At 43.1% G+C, this 18,634-nt stretch overlaps 1 protein-coding gene across 3 annotated transcripts in view; it reads left to right on the top strand.

The window, feature by feature from the left end:
* The window catches only part of MXI1 (MAX interactor 1, dimerization protein), a 75,718-nt gene that overhangs the window by 51,541 nt on the left and 5,543 nt on the right, over positions 1-18,634 (top strand). The gene's annotated exons all lie outside the window — the stretch shown is intronic.

Below are 18,634 nucleotides of genomic sequence, written 5' to 3'. Positions count from 1 at the left end.
TTTTTCACTGTTTCAGTAGCACCTCGAGGCCCAGGAGCCCCATTGTGCTAGGTTTATTTTAAAATATGTATATATATATATATATATCAGTGAACAACCGGTGGCCTGCAAAACACTTACTGGTTTTCAGAGAGCTGGCTGATCATATGGTGCTGGCTCTCCTCTGTTTCCAGCTGCTAAATTGCATTAAGAGAAGCTAAAAATACATGAAATACTTTGAAGTAACCAATTTCTGCTCTTCCCATGAGGGCATTATGTAGTCACAGACGGGAGGGAAGTTGGTCTGTGTGATCATGAATGGGAGCAACTGGAGAGGCACCTTCAGACACTGATGATGTCATCAGTGTCCAACTGCTTTTTAAAATTTCTAATCTGGATGTTCTTTCCCTGTGCTGATTGGGTCTTTGCTCCAACTCAGTCTCTTTAGCTTCACTCTGTTTAGACCCCACCTCCAGTGTCTTCTCTCTCTTCCTTGGTCTCTTTTTAGCTGATTCCATCCCAGCAAAACCCCACCCAGAAAATTTAAAATCCTGGCACTAAGGTGATGTTCACAAACCATCCCAGTGTTCAATTTGCTTGTGTACCGTATCCCTTCCCCACAAAGCTTTATTTGCCTTGTCTGTTTAGATTGTGAGCTCTTCAGGGCAGAGTTTCTCTCTTCATATACATTAAAGGCTGCATCTAACACAAGGCCTTGAAAATCTCTCTACCCCCCTTACTTTAATCTCCCTGCTCCCAACCATCCTTGTTTTCCGGCTGTGGGAGGGTTTGATGGAACTTCCCTTCCAAAGTTATCATTTCTCTCTCCCTCAATCAGTTGGTGGGGGAGTCACAGCTGAGTGATGCAAAACGATCCTTTGCTTTGCATGCTGCCTCTGTGGCACTTCCAGACCCTGTAGACTAGACAGAGAACAGGAGGCTCTGGATTGAGCTGGACTCAGTGGTTTGCACAGTGGTTCAGTGAGAGAATGGCTTTAGCATTGCTGGTTATCAGGATAAAACTCAATCTTCCATATGTCTGAAACATTAAGAGGAAAGACCTGAATGTTGAGCAAATTACCTTTGAAGAATGAGTGCTTATATCCATTCAGACACTGAAAATGTTTCGCAAAACACATACACACACCCTCCCCCCAGCCTCCCAAAAAACCCCATTGCTGCCTTAATGCCAGAAGAAGTAGGAAACCAGATCAGAAGAACAGTTTGTCCTGTAGGATATTCTGGGTAATATGACCCTCTTAGGAAACACGCAGTGACTGTGCTCTCCACCGTGACCCTTTCTAAACTTTCTTGGCTTGAAAAAGCAGCATACAGACTTGATGTTTGCTGGATAAAGCACATATGGGGATGTATTGCTGCAAAGGGATTGCAGGAGACTGGGAGGGAGGGAAGCCTCTATTTGCTCTGATATGATTTCACAAAGTCTTGAGAAGATCCTCTTGAGTCATGTACCCAAGTTGGGGTTTCATTGATGGAAAGTTTCCCAGTGGACTGTGGGAAAGCTTAGTGTTGTAGGCCTTGAGAAAGGAGGAGGGCTTAATCTGTGGGTTGAGCAGGGTTGTGAATAATCAGCACTTGCTAAAGCAGCAAGCTTTCTGAAAATGCACAAAGCAGCAGCAGTGGATTTCCATAAACCCTCCACACTGGGGTCATTACTGCCTAGCGACTCACCCCTAAGTCATTCTGGGTAGCCAGATTGGATTTGCCACATTTTAAAGAAGAGTATTTGTTAAAACAATTCAAGGAGTTAATCAGTGTTCCTAATTCTGACAATTTTATCTCAAGTCTGATATTTGCTGCTTAAAGACCCAGTACCTGGACTCAAGCATTAAGTGTGAATCTCAGCTTTCATTTTTTAAAAAAAGTCATTTCTTGCTCTCATGGCTTCAGAGAAAAACTTGAAAACATGACCCGAATGTAACCTAAAAATTCAAAACCCAAAAGCAAATAAAAAGATCCACACATTTATTATTTTTAAAAACCATATAACTTTTTAAGCCAATCTGATGATTTGGGATGGACTGACTCATTATTTTTGGACACTAGGGGTTGGCATTAGTGCAGGGAAGACTTGTAGTTTAAAGAAGAAAAGCTCTGTAAATAGTTTGCTGGGTTAGCAAAATCAGCCTGATCTTGCATTCCAGGCTGGTCCCATGGACTTTAGTATAAATTCCACCTAAGTACGGCTTGCAAGAAGGCTTTTTCATTGGTTGGTATCATTTTCTTTTTGTGTGTATTTTATAGTGTTCATTGGGTTTGATCTATTAAAATTCATGCTCTGGTTATTAACCTGATGTGTGAATACTGAATTAAATAATTAACACTTCAAGCCATGCATCTCTCTCTCAGTGCTTAATACATGGCTACCATTACTGTACTGTCTGTGCACCTGGCAAACATTAATGGATTAAGCCCCACAACATTCCTGTGAGGTAGGGAATTCATATTAGCTCCATTTTACAGATGGGGAACTGAGGCACACAAAGGTTAAGTGACTTGTCCAAGGTCCCATAGGCAATCTGTAGCATATCTGGGAATTGAACCCACCTCCCCTCCAGTGTCCATTCCACTACTAGACCATGCTTCCTATCCATTCAGTCAGCTGAAAATTCTGCTCTTTGGAGTTGCCATGTCACATGTGTTGCCAAAAACACATCAGAATGCAGCAAAACTGGTCAGAATTTTGCTGGGAGAGGCTATAAATCTTTACTCAGAGATTAGTTATTTGTTTTTCATGATGGTAAGACCCACATGAAACTGAATTAAAAGCTATTCCTGAATGAATGACTTTCAATGAAAATTCCTTGGTGGCTTTTTTTTTTTTTTTTTTTTTTTAAGATCAGAGATTTAGTTGAAATGCATGCAAGGAGTGGGCGCAGTGTATGGAAATTGTAGTGCGTGGACAGTCACTTCTCTGATTAACAACTCTACTAGGAAGTTTCCCTGAGCAGTACAAATGTATGTAATGTGCTTTGCCTGTGCTTTACTTTTACAGGGTATGTATAATATGTAATGCACCATTACTGAAGGTAGTTCTGTAGTTGTAACTTGTGTGGCTTTATTTGATAAGTTCTACCCCATTATTTGATACTAAACCAGGGGAAACAGATTTGAGGATCAGATGTTCCTGCTAATTTTTTTTGCCTCCCCCAGATCATCTCCTGATTTATTCCCAGATTGAATCTTGATCCTTCCATTGCAGGATGGGTACTGAGCAAGTGAGCACGTGGCACTAATCCACCCACAAATATTAGTGGAGTGGACTGCAGCTGTCCGTGTTCTTTGGAAATTAGAACTGTGCCCTTCTACTTTATCGCTTACTGAGACATGGGCCTTTAGTAACCTTATACAGCAGATCAAGGGTTCAACCAACAAGAATCTGTTCTTAATAAAGTGACTCCTTGAATCACATGGGAGGGATTCTGGAGCTTCTAGTTGAGCTGAAAAAACAAAGTCAACACAACTGATTTTCATTTCCCATCAATGCATTTGCTTTACCTGTTGCCCAAGATAATGATTCCCAGATGGTCAGTTCCATAGTTTTGGAACTGGAGCAATGGTAGGAGGCAACTTTAGTCCTATTCCCTTGGCAGGTCAGAGGTGCAAAAGAAGGGAGGTGTAAAATAAGGATCAGGAATGTATAAGATACAGCTTTACTTAAATCCACATAGTTCCTGCCTCTCTTGATGGTAAATTCAGCTCTTTGGAGTGCTGATCCTGTTGACTCAAAAAGAAGATTGCACCAGCACCCAGAGCTGAAACTGGGCTCCACAGAATAACATAAATAATATGCATTTTTGGATTCACTGGGACAGATTCTGATCTCATTCATAGGGGTTTCTGTCAAAGGGTTTCCACAAGTATACATGAGACCGGTGCCATTGTGGTGCAGTGTAAAGTATTTGGCCACTGATGTCTTTTTCTGTCCAGCTTCCCCTATTGTGTAATATGCACAGTAACTTACATCAGCACTGAACATGGCACCCAATGTGAGGCATTCCCAGACCCTTAAAATCCAGTATCCGTGTTATTTCACTGATTTAATTCCTCTACAAAAATCCATAGCCAATAGGAGAAAATGGTATTAGGGTTTCTTTAAATCCCTTTGCCCAATCACAGTGCTGTTTTTCAACCACATATTAACTATATTTATGGGGTTTTTCCTCTTAGTTGGTAACTTTTTTTTTTTCTGGGATAGCTTATGGCTAAAAGGTTAAATTATATGCACATCTTGCTTCCTCTGTTCCAGATGTATGCCCTCTGCATCTGGATGGTACAGTAGATATTTGATGGCTACCTAAATATTTCTGACAGTGTGAAGTGGTGTTGGATTAAGAGCACATGCTTTCCTTATGGTATAAAACCGCACAACAAACATTCCCAGCTGGCACATTTGTAGAGTTATTTTGATCAAAGAATTGTGATTTCCTTCCACCATATGAAGATGATCAAATATAGTTTCATAAAAGAAGTGGTACATCTTGAGTCTCATATTAATGAGCATTAACAACATCTTGGCTTTCATAGTTGTAGATTAGTTTTGTAATTTAGAGAAGCATGCAAGTGTGTGTGTGTGTGTGTGTGTGTGTGTGTGTGTGTGTGTGTGTGTGTGTGCGTGTGTGTGTGAGAGAGAGAGAGAGACTCTTAATCCAATGTCATTTTATGTTAACTCTGCATATTCCTTACCTGTAATTTACCAAGCAGTAAATACATTGTCTCAAAAAATTGGCTGATACCTGACTGCTGATGAAAGCATGAAGGATGCTATCTGTTACAGAGCAAGTGCTTGCTGCTTAAAATGATTTTAATAATAACACAATATGTCTGAAATGATGTTTGTGTTATGTGTGCTTTGCTTCTGGCATTCGTAGAGTGTGTTTTCTGTATGTCTGTGCACAACACACCAGGATCAATGTGATGATTTTAAGAAATGAGGCTTTAACTAGAAATAACGTGTGTTTTTTATTACCCCAAAGTAGGTGCATCCGTGAAACTGTGAGAATACAAGATGATAAGCTGAGAAGTGTTGTGGTTTTTGTAGAAGATTTTGCAATGTTTAGGCTTTTTTAGTATGGCTGAGTAAGTGTGCTCCGGAAAGTGACTAATAGCACTGACTTGAATCAGTTATGATACTGACAGGTGCTGTTCAGATCACCACAGTAATATGTTTCAGTTCTGAGAGGCAACACGTTTACTCTTCCAATCCTAGGTTCTTCTCAAGGAGATGCTAATTGTACCTCACCTAAATTGGCAAGACACCCCACAGAGTTCATTTCCCAAGATTTTCAGAAGCAACTAGTGATTCTGGGTGCCTCCATCTTTTGGGACCCCAACTTGACACCTTAAAGGGGCCTGATTTTGCAGAGGACTTGGGCTTAGCAGTATGTGAAAATCAGGTCTCTTTAAAGGGTCTTCGATTGGGCACCCAGAATCACTAGATGCTTTTGAAAATCTTAGCTACTGTCAGTTGGGACCTAATTGAAAGTTAAATTTCAGTAAAGTTGCATGTCCATAGGTGACAGAATGGTTTGTTAATGATCGTCAGCCGTCCATCTTCACTCAGATTTGTCAGCATTCAATAGAAGTGCACAGATGCCTTGCTGGGCAGTTGGTGGAGCAGAGGTGTAAATTCCTGCGGTTTCTGAGTGTTTGTCATGCTTTGCAGCTAGCAGCACTGGGTGCCTCCTGAGGAGAGCGATTATAATGGGATTAGCAAGAATGAGAGCATACAACAGAGTTGGCTATTTAAAAACTAGTCCTCTATTTTTAACTTAAAGGCACAATTTTATTAGTCTAATCTTGGCTTTGTACTTAATGTGGTTACACTTGGTATTGCCTTTTAATGCTTGCTTTGCGAGGTGGGATTGTTTTTTTTTAAAGATAAAGACATCTATAGCATGTTCCCTGTAAAGCAGCCTAATGCATGAATGTAGCTGTATCGTAGTTCCAGTACCTTGCTGGAAAATGTCTGCATTATTAGAGGAGTGCATGACCAAGGATTAGTGCCACATTGTCTTGTCTAGAATCTACCATTCCAGCAGGAACTAGGCCTTGTTTTCAGGTCAGAAAAAGAATGTGATGTGGTGAGCATTTAGAGTCAGTGATCACCATAGGATTTAGTGTACTGTAAATAGGCATCTGAGCCTAAAAGGAATTTGGCATGTAACATCATATATTGCACCACAATAGACTAAAAATTAGATAATCAGAGTTATCAGTGATTAAAATACTTTGTGGCCAATGGCCAACATCAATAATAATAGATCCTCAATCTGTAATTTTAGGAAAACAATTAGCTTTGATATTAATAAACTCCATTCCAGAGTGTCCACTGCAATGTGCTGTGTCTCTCCAAAGCTTTCCAGTGATGTCCAAATTCCACCGCTTTCGAAGAGAAGGGGAAAGACTCTGTGTGGACAGGGGCAGAGAAACTGAACCCTACAGCTAGGCAAACTTTTTCAGCATATTATTTTCAGCAAAAAATGTAAGATTGTGACACTGAAACCTTTCCTAAATTCATGTCAGTTTCGCTGAATTTGATCAAAAAAACATCCAGACATCAACCGAAAAAAAATCAGGTTTTGAATTTTTTATTCAGAATGTTTTGTTTTAAAAATATCCTTTTTAATAAAATTAGTCAAAAAATTTTAAATGGTCAAAACAAAATGTATCAGCCTGAAACAAATTTTGTTTTCAGTTTTTTTGGCTGACCAGTGAACTGAAAACTCAGTTATTCATACAGCTGTAACACACAAGCATTAAGAATTTTATACTAGAACTGAATGGGAAAAGTGCTTTTTTTTTTGTTTTTTTGTTTTTGTTTTAATTCACTAACTTCTTTGATTCTTCTCTTTTCTAGATGCCCACTTGCACTGAGCTATTCACCTTCTGTTTGTGAAATGTGCAAAAATAACTGGCCTTCTAGAGACTTGAAACTAAATTTGTGTCACACCATTGTCTCTAAAGAAAAATCAAGTAGGTTGAAAAGCATCAGTGATTATATTATTGCCAGTAGAGAGATTCATCCTGGGATAGGGCACCTCACTTTAGTATTGTCCTTTATTATTTATATAATTTTTGTCACCTCTTGTGAGTTTATTGCTAGTCCTTGCAATTTTTTGGTGCTCAGCTGCTGGAATCATGAGATTGCATGAGAATTTCAGCTTTTATGCAAGTTTCAGGTCATCTTGGTTGTGGGGAAAAGCTTGAAAATATGAAGCCAAGTGCAACCTAAAAGCTTGGAATCCACAAGGCAGATAAAAATATCCTTAAAAGTATTTGAGAACAATCTCATGTTCTTTAAACCAATATCATGGGTTTTGGGCCCTAACTCATAATTTTTGAACAGTTGGGATTGATAGCAGTGTTGTTCTATACTAGGACTGTGTGGCCTCTTCTAAGATCTAGGCACTGCATGCACATGTAGTAAGAGACAGACCCTGCCTTGAAGAGCTTCCAGTCAAATAGACAGGACAGACAGAGGGGGTGGGGTGGAAACAGAAGCGCAGGGAGGCAAAGTGACTTGCCCAGGTCAGTGGCAAAGCTGCAAATAGAAGCCAGGTCTCCTGACTCCTCTGTCCACTGAACTGTGCTGCTGCTCACCTGTGTGCTGTCTCCTGAGCAGAGTTAGGAGGTATGCAGCTCAGGGTCAACCAGAGAGCAAAACAGTCTTTGATCTTAGACTGGTAGATGCCATCTGAGATTGATAGAATGCTGGATGGAACACGTTTGTGGAAGGTGGCCTGTGTGCGCTCATGACTGCAGCTGTAGTGGTCTGACCTTGAATCATGCCATCTGAACAGGGCTCCACATGTGCGTGCCAGCCTGGATCAGGGCCTCTGGGTATATTCTCCTGTGCACCCAAACAGCAGAACCCATGTGCAAAATGTATTACTGTGCACAGTGGAGGGCAGGCTAAGGCGCCCATGGGGAAAGTTTGCCCTGAGTGTTTGATCTCTCCAAGTTAGTCCTAGAGCCACCTGTCCTGGAGAAAAGGCTTTTTTTTTTTTTTTTTTTTTTTTTTGGGGGGGGGGGGGGGGAGGGGTTGGGGGGCAGGATCTTTATTATTGAGTGGAATTCACCATGCAGTGTTGGAGGGCTTGTCAGGTCTTTCCTTTCTTCTCTGATTTTGCAGTGGGAGGAGTGCATATCCCTTTAAGAGCAGGGCATAAGACATCTCTTCAGGATTGTGATGGGGTTATACCAACCCCATACTGAGCCAGCAAGGGTTAACGAGCTGCTGGGGGCCATTCAGGTAATAAAGGGGCAGTAGTTGGCTGACCAAGGAGGAGAACAGACTTCCTATCCTTTGCTCCCTGAGAGAAGGATCAGCTCAGAACTTTGCAGAGAGAGCCAGAGCCCTGCAGAGGAAGGTAGGCCTGGCAAAGGACTATGGAGTTTGGTTTAGGGACTCTTTCTTTGCTTTACTGCAAGCAGGACTGTTGGGTTGTCTGTGCTGTCTGGACAGGCTTGCAGGGCTTAATGAGACTGTTCCAGAAAACCCCAGTCCAGGTGCAATGTGGGGAGCTGCCTTAATAAACTCCCTGGACTTTTGTACTGTACTTGAGTCTGCCCTGAGGTTTGTCTTGGACTCTGAAAAGCATGGTCACGTGGCTATTAAACCATCTGTAACCAGACAGCTCTCAAGTTGAGGAAAGACCTGCTTAAGCTATTGTAAAGGGACCTAAAGAGAGAGAGAACCAGTTTGGATTATGGTTTGTGACTGCTGTTGATGTGTGTTGTTCTAGTTCGTCTTTTATTTTGTTGTTAATTGAAAATAAAACACATAGCAAGAATATTTGTGTGGTCTGTTGTTCTTCAATCTGTCAACTCCTAAGGACTTACAGATCTTCCCAGACTCAAGTCAGTGAGGTGGTTATCTCTCCAGAAAATTGGAGGGCAGTAGAAACTTTTGATTGTACATACTCTCTTTGGCTGGACTGGTCATAACCCCTTCCCAGCCACTTTGGGTCTGCGTGGGACTCCTGGTACTGAAGTCGATGCCATGGGCAGAGTTTCTGCTTCAGGTGCCAAACCCTGGAGGAAGCCCAGCTGAACCAGATCCCAAAAGTTTCTGAATCGTCTCTCCAGGTTTGAATAGTAAGGATTTGTGTTAAATGCTGGACTTTCCTTTTCCTGGAGGAAACTGATTCTGGTTTTTGAAGCTGTTATGCATCTGGCATTTAAAAAATTCTGTATTAGCTGTGGAATTGGCCCTTGAATTGACAGCTTCTATCTTGCTGATCTCTGTGTCTGTAGAATAGTCTCATATGTTTACAAAGGATAGAATCATAGGGAAGGGTCATCTGGTCCAGTCATCTGGTCCAGTCCCCTGCACTTATGGCAGGACTAAGTATTATCCCTGATATCCCTGGCAGAATGTACATTATTTCCTAAAATGTACTAATATATTGTTATTACAGCTTGTATTTTGATAACATCTGGAAGCCCCAGCTGAAATCAGGGCTCTGTACAAATAGAAATCTCCCTGGTAGGCTTGATGTTACTTTGAAGAAATAAGAGGAAAGTCACAAGACCTGACTTTCATACACTGGCCATTTCTTTGCACTTAGTTTTACCCTGTCCTTGATATGCCATTACAGACAGGTACATACTCATCTACAATGATTATTTGTGTGTCCAAAGGAGGTCTATTTAACACCAGACTGAAAATTTGGCTCATAGAGCTGCTTTATATTGTAAACCTAGATTTAAAGAGGATACTGTCAGGTCTGCTCACTGTAGGCCTAACCTGTGTAGGGTGTAGTTTTTGTTGTTTATACAACAACAAAAAGCTTTTATAAAACACAAGGCCAGCAGATATTTTTCCTATTCCTGTTTTTTTTTACAATTTGCACACTCCGTTGGAGAGTTTGCAACCCAAACACATAGCACCATTGTGATGCATGGGAACCAGCAAGTAAAAACTAACTGGAAACAGAAATGAAATTGACTAAGTCTATCTTCCTTATCAGTGTTTGATTGAAACACAGAGGGTAAACAATCAATAAGAAAAATGAGAAGTAAATCAGGTTATTATTTTTTAAAATCTTTTTTCTTTTGGTTTAAAAGATCTAGTAACACAGGTGAGGAATTTTTTGTTTTGTTTTTAAGTATATGCCTTTGAACCAGCGTCCCTTTTAAAAATATATATCAAGTGTGGGGCAACGTGCTCGTGGCTATCATGTGGAATTGTGTGTGTGTGTTGGAGTTATTGAAAATTGGCTGTAAGCCATGACAGCTTTACAGTGTGTGGTTCAAGGGCTTGGGATGATTACATAACACTCTGCAGCAAAGAAAATACAGGCCCTGTCCCCAGCACTTGACTGCCTTCAATTTCTGCTTTAGTTACTTGGCAAAATTGTAGCTTTCTTCTTTCCTCTGATGAAGGACAAATCGTCCAATAAAGAGGAGCTCTGAAACTGAACCAGCCAATAGGAGTTAGGTTGTGGGTGCTATTGGGGGGAGAAATAGTTCTCTTTTGGGTTAGAGGCAAGAGTAGAGAAAAACATCATCATGTGATGGCTGTAAAAGATAAGTAAGCATATGACCTGTGAATTGTTTACAGAAAGAAACTGTATTCTCCTCTCCCACTGCCAGTTTATGCATATGTTTCTCATTACTTCTTCCTGAAATCATTGTCTCCTGATGAATTATTGATACAGGGTCACTTCCGTTTCTCCTGGAATTGTTTTATTTAAACAGTGATCCCTCTTGAATTTTTTAAACAAGCAATTAACTCTGAAATCCAAGCAAAGTTGCTGGTTTCTAATTTCAGGGTAAAATTAGATCCAACTCTTCCATAAGAGAGGGGATAAAATTCATTTTCACTTCCACATGGAGATCCTCCTCTTTTTTTTTTAAGGAGCAGGTTCCTGATTTAGCCTCAAAGGGATTTCAGCATGTGCTTTATGTGAAGAACACACTTAAGTGCTTTGTTGAAATAGGGTGTTAAGAATCTGCCAGTAACTGGGAATTTGCTTTTTCACTTAACCCAATTTTCTAATTTTTATAAAAAGAAAATGCAATCCAACATTTTGGAAATAAAGCTTTCTAAAATAACTTCTTTACTGGCCCCTTTCCTTCCGTGAGTCAGATGTGGTTTTTCCATGGAGGTTTGCGTGTAGCTTATTCCATATCTTTTCTGTTTATTGCAAGAGTTCAGGCCCTGGTTCAGCAAAGCACAGATGCACATGCTTAGCTTAAAGCATGAGTTGTCTGCAGGCTTAGAGTTAAGCATGTTCTTATGTGCTCTGCAGGATCAGGACCTCAATGGAGGAGAATTTTATTCTGTCCTTTTCAGGATTTTTCCCTCTCTGTGATGAAAAGGAAAAATGAGCACAAGTAAAGGCGGGTGTATCTACTGTAAGGGCGTGTGACCTGGCTCCCAAGGAAGTCGAGGAGAGTCTTTCTATTGACTTCAGTGGGAGTTGAATCAGGCCCAAATCCAGGAGCCCATTGCAGGGATGTAGGTGCCTGATATAGCTGGTTGCCTTGCTTGCCCATAGCATATCTGCACCACCAAACCGTTTGTGGTGGAACTGGCCACATGTAGCAGTGCATTCTGGGGTTTTTGAAGCAGCTACCCTCCTAGCGTCCAGTAGCTTTCAGAGTGATTTCCAAACGGGAGGTCTGAAGTTAGATGTGGCTGACTGGGCCTGCAGCACTTACAGCTTCTGGGCCATATCCGGGGGAAGCTACTGCTCGCTGCACCAGAGCCAGGCTGAAGACTTCATCCAGGTGATGTAAAAGTTCAGGCTTGGCTCTTGTTCTCTAACACCTACGTGCTTCCCTCTTCCTTCTGTCTGCACACCCAGAGCTAGGGGCAGGGTGGAGGTAAGTAAGAGGAGCACGTCCCATCTTTGCTACTGTTATCAGGGTATGGGGCAGAGTGGGGAATGTCTGGCCCTCAGTTTCCTGTTTGTTTGTGTGGGACAGATTGGTCTCACTGGTTTCCTGAGAGGTTTTTCAAGCTGTGAGCAGAGCGGTCAAATTCTATCCCCTACCCGTCAGGGTATCAGCAAATACAACCACCCCCTGAAACTTGGAGACTTGTACCCCCAGATCTCTCTCCTATGCTGTGGTTTGGGTCAGGGGAGGGAAGGAATGGCAGAGCAGTTCTTGTGGCAGGACTTGGATGCATATTATACAGCAGGATAACTAAAGCTATGAAGCAAACACACACACATATATGCTTCCCACTAGAGCTTTATATAATGCAATACAATGCAATGATGTCATTGGTATCTGCAGAGAGCAGGCTCTGAAATTACAGCCCTCAGCAGACGGAGGAACGCTCTCCCAGCGTCTGGAGGGGGTCGCTTAGGATGCCGGCTGACTCTGCAGCAGAGCAGGGGGCGAAGGGGTTAGACTGAGGGTTTGAAGCTTGGAGAAGGAGGGGGTGAAATATCAATCCAAATAATATCAGCCTTGAGGGTGAAACTCACAGGCACCTAGTGAGGGGGAGAAGGAATGGGATTACAGGTGCACACACAGCTACCCCTGTGCTGCGGCCCCTCCGTGGTTAGTACTTCGCCAGTAGTCTGCAGTAGCAGTTGCTGCACACAGTGTTCCCAGGGCTTTGGAGCTTTACTACATTTGTTCCTTGGCCCTTCTTGATCATATCCTGAAATCTCTGCACTGGGCAGTTTGGGGCCATCCCAAATGCCTCCACCAGCAGTGGGGAGAGCAAGTCGTTCCTGTGTCAATCCCTCTGCATCGGAGTGAATGTCACGCTCAGCGAGTCTGAGAAAGGCAGTGTCCTCTGACTGGTATTCCCACTCCAGCAGCATGTCCCAGCCCAGGGCTGCAGCCTGAGGGGCCGAGCTTTTGACGCTTGAACCCCTGCTATTCCATTATTAGCTTTCTTTACATGGCACAGTCGTACAAGACGACCACAACAGGCCAGCTTCGGCGCTGATGTAGTTGGGGGCAGCTCCTCAGAATGCAGCAGCCGCAGCTGTTTATTGAATTTAGTGGAGTTGAGCCCTCTTGCACCCGGGCTGAATTTGGCCCAACACATTGAAAGGGAGAGGCTAAGGCAAACCGCCCCCTCTGTGGGCGGTAGCTCTAATCAGTGTTTTCAGCCTGCCGAGTGAGCTACAATGTTGCCCTCTGCTTTTTCTGTGCCAAGCAAAGGAGCCTGTGTGGTGCCAAGTTCCTCAGCTCTCCTTCCTCCCAGCACTCAGCTTCTGCTCCCCAGGGATCCTGGTTTTTGTGGCTCCAGCCAGACAAATCCAAACCACCTGCTGGCCGTCCCTGCATGAGACAACCAGTTGCACGCTGTGGGCTTCCCCATATCCCCCAGAATAGACCAGAAGGAAGGGGAGAGGGCCAGCTGGTTAAGGAAGCATAGAAAGCCCCCCTCCCTCGCACACTTCTGCATTCACCCCAGCGCATGGTATGAGCTTTGGCACATCAGTTACCAGTTCTCAGGCTCAGGGAGTAGAAACCTCTGTGGTAGCCTGGCTTTCTGAAGCATCTTTCCTTCCAAGAGATGGGAGTGACTAGGAAGATCCCACCCATCCTGCCCCCATTTCTACCTGTCACTCCTGCAACGAGTTCACATGTGCTCAGGCCTACTTTGAAACTGACAGTCCCTGAAAGCTGAGTCTTATCCATCTTCTAATGTCTCTAGGATTGGGGGAAGGAGGCTGGAATGGGGCCCCTTCACTCTGATCCTAAATTAATTCTCCCTTTATAAAACTATACCTGCTTCTAGACTTGTTTTTCCAGTTATTAGCATGATCCAGAGGTCTAAAAGGAAAGTTGTGTGGCTTTCTTGTGTGGAGTCTAGACGGTGCTGGTATTTCACAAAGTGCCAGGGAGCCTGAAGCTACGTTAAAGCCACCATACAATAGAGCACCTGGTAGATTAAGGGGAAGGACACACATAACATTGTCTAGACTGTGGGATTATAACAGCCAAGGTAAAACTCCAGGATTTTTTGATAAGGGACCGTAGATTGGCCAGTGGCATCTGTAACCTGTTTGACAAGGTGTTCTAGCTCTGCTGGTCAGTTTCCTGTGGCATTTTGGGCTTTGATAAAGTTGAGTTCTGTGTGACATTTAGCCTCCCATCAGTGTATCAGAACTGCTTTCACATATTGTGGCTTAATTAACATCAGTGATCAGCTTGACTTCAACTCACAGAAGCCAAAAATACTTGAAGTTATGCATCTGCCAACATTTGAAAGCTGAAAAGCAAGATATTTGGGGGAGAAAAAACACCCACCTCCTTTAAACCCCACTGAAATGTGCTGGGCTAGGAGAGGAGGGCTGAAGTGGGGAAAGTGATAAATATTTGGTTGAAGAAAGAAGCCGTGTTCCTCCTGAAGTGGGAACAATTATTCTGTTGAGACTAAGGGTTTGTGTACATGGGGCAGCTGCATAGTGTTACTTAAATCGGTTTTTAAATTGATTTAGGCCTTGTTCACATGCACAAACTGTACTGTGCTAACTGTGCCAGTATATAGTACAACCCACTTGTGGGATGCAGCTATATAAGCATTTAGGTGCTTTACACCAAGAAGCTGTTCCCATAGGAAAGAGGGTAATAAACTGTGCTGGTATTAGGCACTTTTTTACCAGTATAACTGCATCTATATCTAGGAGTTGTACTGGTTTAACTTTCAGTTCTACTGGTACAAAACCTGTGTGTCGACCAGGCGGGAGTTAAACCAATGCATGGCCACTCTTATGTTGATATAAGAGTTTAGTTAAACCTATTCCTAACTGACTCGAGTTAAACCAGAACAAGCCACTTTCAAAGTGATCTCCAAACATCCCTGCAGCCTTTTGCACCAGTTTAACTCTGTTGCTTTACATTCACACCCTATGTTATCCCAGTATTACTTTTTTCATGTGGACAGGTCCTCAGGTTGCTTTATCCCATGTAAGACCTTGTAAAGGTCTTCAAACAGCAGCTGCTTTCATTGACGTTCCATTGTTCTGGGGCAGAAATAAATGATCAAGTTGGCATCTTGGTGTCTATGGCTTTACTTGAGATGTTTCACGTTGCTTAATTTTGTGGTGTAACTTCCCCCCCCTGCTAACAGCTTTGGTTTATCATGTTTGAGAGCTCCTGACATTCACTGCTTATTGAGAAGGGAAACATGAGTTCCTGTTGCCAACCATTAAGGGTTTCTGGTATGAGGCAGTTGCCTGGCACACGCTCTAAATGTGGCTCTATACTCATTCCTGACCTAGGCCACATCACTGCTTCCTAGCACAGTTCTCCAGTGTTTTCCTGGGTTCACCCTGGCAATAAAAAAAAAGTGTTTGGAACATGAACTCACCCAGGCACAGTAACGAATGAGGCGTAGCCCAGGTTTGTGTGACCGCACAGGTCCAGCTGTCTGTACTAAGCAGTGGTGGGTGAACCCACCTACTAGAATCATCCTTGTTCTGGAATGGGACCCTCAGGTTTCTGTTAGGAATGGAACCGGAGGCAGTGGTAGTTGGTGTTACCCTGTATTTTGGTAACACCACATTCAGCCTCCACCAGGATTGGGACCCATTTGTGCTAGGCTCTGTACAGAGACATAGTGAGAGAGAGGCTGGATCTAAACTACAGTTTTGCCTGCATAGCTGTGTCGACACCCCCCACATGCGCACACACACATCCTGCCGCGTAGATGCAGCTTATACCAACAAAGGAGTCTTTTTGCTGGTGTAGCTTATGTCGTTGGGGAAGGGGGGGTTACCTATAATGGCAAAATAACTCCTTTTGTTGGTATAAGCTGTATCTCCATGAGGGGCCTTTGTTGGCATGGTGTATTGGGAAGGCCTTTGAAGTGTAGACTAGCCCACAGTCCCTGCCCCAAAGAGCTTACAGTCTAAGTAGGTAAAGATTAATAAAGTATGGGAGAAAGGAAGTATTATCATCCCTGTGGGAAAGCGCAGAAAGACTTGTCTTTACTGCTGTGTTAGCATGAGTCTAACTTGAGTATTGCCCCTAACCTGGTTCCCGTCCGCTCACACACATCTCTCAACCAAGTTGGCCCATTGAGGGGCTGGGTTGAAGCTCAAGTGCTGCTGATATTGGAGCTAGTACTGCAGTGGGAACATGGCTACTCTGTGAGCTACTAATGCAAATGCTCTGTGTTGCTAATCCAAGCGCTCTGCAGTTCCCGGGCCGTTTTGCAGTGGGTTTGCTCAGTCATTATAGGCTCACTTGAAAGGAGTTAACTCGCGTGTAGATAACTCAAGCTAATACTGCAGTGAAGACAAGCTGGAACCAACTCCATCTCTCCTGAGGCCCAGTGCAGTGCCTTAGCCAGAAGGCCACCCTTCCTTCCTGGCGCAGTGGTGAAACGCTATGAGAGAGGCTGTGCTGAGCTTTTCTAGCTGTAACAGAAAGTGGAAGTGTCTGACAGCTCCTGAAAGGCTGGTATCTCGCAAAATGTCCAGCCCAGTTTTGTGGACTCATAAATAACTGGCTAGTTTGCAGGAGCTTCAGGTCAGAATTCAGAGTTTTGGTGCCAAAGTGAAGCCCATCTCCCAACCTGTTCAGGTCAGGGTCCTGGGCAAAGGTAGGCAGGACTAGTGGCAGGGCTTCAGAGTGAGGGGTCAGAGTCAGGCTTATCTCAAGAGTCAAGATGAGGATCAGAGACAGGGTCAGGAATCAGGCTGAGGGTCAGTAATAGGTGTCAGAGACAATGTTGGGGGTCAGGCAGGATTCCAGATCCAAGTTGGAGCCGAAGTCAATAGTGGGAGCTCAGAGGCAGAGAAGCAGGGTGGTCATGATAGCTAGCTAGGGATCCACATTGTTGCCTGACCACTTCTTGGTACACCCCATGGACTTATATAGGGTCAAGGAGCCAATCAGGGATCGCTGAGACAACTGTCAGTCAGATCACTGAAGGCAGAACTTCATGTGGTGGTACAACCCTTTGTGGGTTGCTGGAAGTGGTTAGCTTACATCTGGGGGGCGGTGTGAGGATATTGGTTGCGTGGTAGTCCTTCAGGCCCAGGTTCAAGTCCTGCCGTCCTCGCATTGCAGGTTGGTCCAGCGCTAGGGCTAAACATCTTTGTGATGTGATTGGCAGAGCACCTGTTGCTGACCATGCCCAGAGCTGTTTATCTACACAAAATGGCTGTCAACTGAAATTGGATTTCCCAAGTAGTGAAAGCTCCTAGTCAGCAATAAGGATTAAATGCCGACAGGTTTCATTGTAGAAAAAGCTGAGAGGGAGGGTGAAATTGACATGGATTCTTTTTTTTATGTTTATGACTTTTTAAAAAACAGATTTCTTAATAAATATTTAATTAAAACACACATTCCTCAGCCAAAGCCTAAATTTCAGCCCCGAGGCAGTTACTGCAGCTGAATTATAGCCCTTTTGTAAAAGGTTTTTATAATGGAAACTCTGACAAACCCATAACTATAGTGGTGCTAGTGAGTGCTGCTCCTGTACTGACAGTTCATCAGCTAAACCCCTGACCCCACTACCCTTAATCATCCTTGCTTGTCAGTGACATAATTGCATGATTACAGACTCTTCTCCCCCACCCCTTTCAAACTGCTAACAATAGTGAATTTCAAATACAAAATGTAAATGAACCGTCTAAACTAATTTTTTTTTCTGTATTCAGATGGATTGAGTTTAGATTCTGTCCCTTTGTGTCTGAACAGGGCTGGTAAAGGCTTTCACTTTTGCACTGGGATACCTTGAGTGTTGACTAATTGTCTGATGTCATGGTGTTATTGATTGGGATTACAAATTCAGACATAAATCATTAATGTAGGGGCTGGGAAAAAAACTTTACTGTTTTCCATAAATCTACTATTAATTCCTGTATACATAATACAGAATGGGAGAAAACAGGACTAGTTTTACTGCAGAATCTGAGTGGGAATATACTTTGAAATTGCTCTCCGAGCAGTTTCCCATATTTAAAAAACAAACAAAATTACAGTGTTCTGTAATAATGGTCCAAACAAAATTGCCACAGTGTAGTGTTTGGGGTTGTTATTGTAGAATATAGTACAAGGGTTGGAAGTAGAGATAGGCAAAGAGTCTTGGGTTCTACTGTTCCCAGAGCACCTGTGCTTACAGCAGGATTTCAAATGCTGGGCTAAGAAATATGTGTGCCTAGCAATCCGAACACCCAGTGTTGGATCTGACCTTTTAATGAGTGATATGTAATTCAGTCACTTTGTGGTAATGACTTCGCTGCAGTCAGTTAGGCTTCCTTTTTGCCTCATATGGCTGGAAAAAGAGGAAGATGAGCAGTGAATGTTACATAGCTCAGTATATAATATTAGGTTTGTTTCCTTAACCAGTAAAGTGCTAGTGTGTAAACACCATTTGACACTTGAAAGTGCCTTGATATAAAATTCTACACAGTATAGTAGACTGCAAATAGCTGGCAGCCTGAAGGTATGTGAAATCAAGCTGACTATGATTCCCTCCCCAAAGTTCATCCAGCCGAGACAGGTTATCAGGTGTGAGCACAAGGAAATAATCTGTCTCTATCAGAGGTTAGCAATAAGGCTAACATTGTTGAGTGGCTAATGTTTGCAGTGTAAACGTTTTAATGGCAGGGCATAAGGTTGTGCAGGTATCTGAGGGAAACAGGTTGATGTGTGGAAAATTGAGCTGGCGAGACGAGGCGGGGTGGGTGGGGGTAGG

Source organism: Emydura macquarii, unplaced genomic scaffold (genome assembly GCF_026122565.2).
Source record: "Emydura macquarii macquarii isolate MOO-44397 ecotype Brisbane River unplaced genomic scaffold, CSIRO-AGI_Emac_v2 contig_3692, whole genome shotgun sequence".
Lineage (NCBI taxonomy): Eukaryota > Metazoa > Chordata > Testudines > Chelidae > Emydura > Emydura macquarii.
Note: the sequence above shows the minus strand (reverse complement) of the source record. Positions and strands in the feature narration are given on the sequence as shown.